The sequence below is a fragment of the Triticum aestivum genome, chromosome 2B (genome assembly GCF_018294505.1).
Source record: "Triticum aestivum cultivar Chinese Spring chromosome 2B, IWGSC CS RefSeq v2.1, whole genome shotgun sequence".
Taxonomy (NCBI): domain Eukaryota; kingdom Viridiplantae; phylum Streptophyta; class Magnoliopsida; order Poales; family Poaceae; genus Triticum; species Triticum aestivum.
The window spans coordinates 733,311,102-733,316,478 of record NC_057798.1 but is presented as its reverse complement, the minus strand read 5'-3'; positions in this window follow the sequence as shown (position 1 = coordinate 733,316,478).

The window sequence follows — 5,377 nt, the reverse complement described above, 5'->3', positions numbered from 1 at the left end:
GCTTAGGCCAGCATCCTCGGTCAATTCCGGACGCATCTCTTGCGATCCGAAGAACAGTTTGTACATATCCGCGGGTGTCAAACCCATGAAGTGTTGAAGAGCTCGTGGCCCCTCCGGATTAAATTCCCACAGGCGGAGGGGGCGACGTTTGCAGGGCAGTAAGCGCCGGATCAACATAACATGTACCACTACGGCCAAATTGATCTCCCTTTCTTGGAGGCCTTGAATCCGGTCCTGCAACAGGGGAACGTCCTTGGACGGCCCCCAGTCACGCCCCTTGTTGACCCATGACGTCAGCCGCTGTGGAGGGCCCGAGCAGAAGACGGACGGCAGCCTCTGCCTGCTGCCCCTGGGAGCGGTGATATAGAACCACTCCTGTTGCCACAAGCCGAGCTCCTTCTGAAAAAAGCCCTCGGGCCATGGAGCATCGGCCCTCTTACTTATAACCGCCCCGCCGCACTCTGCCTGATGCCCCTCAATCATCTTCGGCTCCACATTGAAGGTTTTGAGCCACAAGCCGAAGTGAGGGGTAGTGCGGAGGAAGGCTTCGCAGACGACAATGAATGATGAGATGTGGAGGATGGACTCCGGAGCCAAGTCATGGAATTCCAGCCCATAGTAAAACATGAGCCCCCTCACGAAGGGATTCGTCGGGAAGCCTAAACCCCGACGGAGGTGAGACACGAACACGACGCTCTCGCCAAGCTCGGGAGTAGGAATAACTTGCCCTCGGGCAGGCAGCCTATGCGAAATCTCGTAGGTTAAGTACCTGGCGTCTCTTAGCTTTAGCACGTCCTCTTCCGTGGCGGAGGAGGGCATCCACCGGCCTTGTAGGTCGGGGCCGGACATTGTCAAAGATCGAAAGTACCTGAATATGGAGCCCTGGGTGTTGGAACTCGGGGCAAGGGGCGGATTCGATAGAGGATTGAAGGAGAAGAACGGGCCTTGGTCTCAATATAAAGAGGAAGAATACCAAGAGCCGTCCCCGTGACCGTTTGGAACCCGCCTTCGATGGAGGGGGCGTGGCAACGGGCGTGGTTGGGTTACCCACGTCCGTATTGATGGGAATCCCGGAATAAGGGGAACACGATCTCTGCTTCGACAAGACGTGCCAAGGAAACCGCCTCGCTAAATGCGTTGAGGTGATACAATAAAAACAATTCGAGTAAAGGCTTGGTAATGGTTTGACGTCACGCCACAAAATACGTCAGCAGATTGAACATGTGTAATATTATTCTCTCTACGGTGGTACGTGGAATTTATTTTTGCAGAGCCGGACACTATCTTGGTGTTCACAATCTTCTATAAATTATTCGGAGGAGGAACCCGCCTTGCAATGCCGAAGACAACATGCGCTCCAGACTCGTCGTAATTGAAGCCTGGTTCAGGGGCTACTGAGGGAGTTCCGGACTAGGGGGTGTCCGGATAGCCGAACTATCATGATCGGCCGGACTCCAAGACTTTGAAGATACAAGATTGAAGACTTCGTCCCGTGTCCGGATGGGACTTTCCTTGGCGTGGAAGGCAAGCTTGGCGATATGGATATGTAGATCTCCTACCATTGTAACCGACTCTGTGTAACCCTAGCCCTCTCCGGTGTCTATATAAACCGGATGGCTTTAGTCCGTAGAATGAACAACAATCATACCATAGGCTAGCTTCTAGGGTTTAGCCTCCTTGATCTTGTGGTAGATCTACTCTTGTAACACACATCATCAATATTAATCAAGCAGGACGTAAGGTTTTACCTCCATCAAGAGGGCCCGAACCTGGGTAAAACATCGTGTCCCTTGTCTCCTGTTACCATCCGCCGAGACGAACAGTTCGGGACCCCCTACCCAAGATCCGCCGGTTTTGACACCGACAATGGCCGACGCATAAGGCGGTGATGTAGTGATCACCAAGACTGGCTTTAAAGAGCTGGGAAGATCTACTGCCCTAGCCAAGCACTCTGCCAAAGAAGAACAGTTTGAGAAGCGCAAAGTGCGATTTGATGTCGCCAATTATTCTCAATTGAGCATTTGTGAAATATACTCTGGCTTTTTTAGTCAAGTACACATCAGCCGTGAGCTTGAAGTTGACATAGTGAAGCAGATGCACCAAGAATTTGAGATATAAGCTCCCCCATTCTTAAGTTATGCACATCCTGCCAGCCCCCAAGTCTACTGTTTATGATGAATTTGAATATGTTGTAGACTTGATTACCATGAACATAAATAACCACTGTTGAAAGAATCCTTTCGAAATCCAGCTTAAAGCTTCCGATATAAAATAGATATATCTTGATTTGTACTAAACCCGTAGCCCCCAAGGGCCGGTTTAATCATCATGAATGAGCCGGTCCTTTAAACTCTTGTGTAGAAGACAATACTTACTTGTGTAGTTATCATGAGCCGCCTATGACTGTGTTCAGTACAACCGGGTCACTTAGAGTAGTAAGAAAACAAGCAATATGCATTAGCCCCCAAGTGCCAAGTATTCTTGCTTGCAAAATGCTTGGAACTTATTCATATAAACCTGTGCATGAGTAGTCTTTTTCAGTAGACATTAGCCCCCAAGTTCCAAGTGTTGTTTGCTTGCAAAAAGCTTGGGACTTCATGTTTTGAACTGACTTATGATTTTGACCTGGTGTATGTACAGACCACCATTGCTCAACTTCAATCAGAGTTGTCTAACTTGAAGACTCATCTGGAGCTACAAGAATCGGAGACCCAGAAGGCGAACTCAAAGTTTGAATTTAGTGTGTCTGAAGCAGAAAAATTGAAAGCCGACTATGAAGTTGAAAAGAGCGCCTGTGCTAAAGAGAAGATTGCCTTAACACAACGAGCTGGAAAGGCGGAGACGACTCTCCAGGAAGCGACCACTGAACTTACCGGCTTAAAACGCCAGGTGTCTCAGATGGTGTCTCCTATCTTTGGTAAGTCGCCTTATGACTGTCAAATTTGAATACCTTCTTTGATGATATAAACCGTTTTTTAATCCATCCATAACTATCATGCAGGCCACAGAAGCACCTATCTCAACCAAGATATGCTTGTGAAGCTGAAGGAGGTTTACACACTAGTGGAGCAGCTTTACACTGGTGCTCAGCGCACATTGGCCACAATTTCTCCAACTAATGAAGCCCCCACTCTCCTGGTTGATGTGTCAAGGAAGCTTTCTGTTCTGCCTGAGAGGTTTAGTGAGATTAAGCGATCATCTGCAAGAGGTGGAGTTGTGACTGCTTTAAGCCGGGCCAAAGCATGGTTACCGGAGCTAGACCCGGCCGATATCTCTACCGGGTATCCAAGCTTTAAGCAGGACTGCACTGTGTTTGACAAGAAAGACTTTGCTGCTTGTGTGAAAGATATATGTCCTCTGGCCAGTCTGATTGCCAACGAGACATACCTCACCAAGTATTAACCGGCTTATGACTTGGAAAATCAGAAGATGCCAACGTCGTCTTACAAAGTGAAGGCCCTTATCCCCCCAATTCGTAAGCACACTTTTGCTCCTGAAGTTGACCCGCCCAAGCTTATTGATGATGAAGCTGAGTTCCAAGCTTCGAATGGCATTGACTGGTCATCACCAACCTTCCAGGAAATAGAACAGGACAAAGAAGCGGAGAGGGATGAGCCAGAAGCGTCAGTCCATCAAGAAGATTGATCCGCTGGGTGGCTCTTATTTGTGATCTTCTAAAAAACAGTTAATCATTTTGACTATTTGGAGTCATGTAATAGGGTGACAATGACTTTGCTCTGTCGTGCCATCGTGCACGTTTATGTTATGCTTAGCGATGTTAAGACGCCACTTGGTAATTATCTTTTTAGACTTATCCTGATGCTAACTGGTGCAGATGAAAATTTTGAATTATCCTGCACACAAGTAGATCACAAGAATCCTTGGCGGTTTACCGCAGGACAGGTCATAATACCTTTCATATAACTATTGATGTTTAAAATAGTTTATAGATAAGGCTGGTTTAACCAGAATTTAGACATAATAACAATATCATACCTGTGATATTGAATCGTACTACCGGTTTATGAGACGTGTGCACTAAGGGTGAACACCCAAAGCTTGTAGGCTCCAATACTTCCAAGTGCTTGATAGTATTATGTATGGGCGACTTGTTGCCTCTTAGTAAGCCGGGTAATAGAAACCACAGGTAAGCTTCAAATATGAGCTGTGAGAGTGAAGGTTGTATAACCCGAATCACTTTAAACCAAAAACCAAGATAGTATCAAGAAGAACCGATTTTTTTTTTCAAAAGATCAAGACAAATGACAAAAATGAGGCTATGGTTCGAATACGACCAGGAAGCCGGACCAAAAGGGTTAATAGCTATGATTCGAATACGATCAGGAAGCCCCCGAATGGTTTTTGGCATTGCGCCGAGCAAAGGGGTACCGACAGCTATGATTCGAATACGATCAGGAAGCCCCCCAGTGACCAAAGTATTTAACAGCTATGATTTGAATATGATCAATAAGCCGGACCAAGAGGGTTAACGGCTGTGATTGGAATACGATCCAGCCCCCAAGTGATCTAAGTGTTTAACGTCTATGGTTCAAATACAACCAGGAAGCCGGGCCAAAGGGTTAATAGCCATGATTCGAATACGATCAAGCCCCCAAGTGATCAAAGTGTTTAATGGCCATGATTCGAATACGATCAATAAGCTAGACCAAAAGGCGTTAATAGTTGTGATTCGAATATGATCACGCCCCCTAATGATCAAAATGTTTAACGGCTGTGGTTCGAATACGACCAGGAAGCCGGCCAAAAGGGGTTAGTAGCTATGATTCGAATACGATCAAGCCCCCATTTGGTCTTTGAAATTTTGATGATGAAGACGCATGATTGTTGAAGATGAAACAACAGAGACCCAGCTTTATTATAATCGTCATAATATATACATCATCAAAAATATGTACGTCATAAGAGCCGGTGGCTCAAGTGTAGTAAGGCCGAAGATGAGCAATATTCCACGGCCGACGGGTCTCCTCCTCCGACTTACGTGAGTCTTTGTGCTTCGAATATCGATAAGGTAGTATGGCCCGTTGTTCAAATTCTTGCTGACCACAAAGGGCCCTTCCAAGGTGGGGACAACTTGTGCATATCCATTTGATCCTGGATGAGCCGGAGCACCAAATCACCCTCCTGAAAGGTTCTGGATTTAACCCGGCGGCTGTGGTAACGGCGCAGATCTTGTTTGTAAATCACCGAGCGAGCTGCCGCAAGGTCACGCTCCTCATCAAACAGGTCAAGTGCATCCTCACGTGCTTGTTCATTATCTAGCTTCCACGTAAGCCGCTATGCGGGGCGAGTCGTGACAGATGTCACTAGGAAGAACCGCCTCTGCTCCATAAACCATGAAGAAAGGCGTATAACCCGT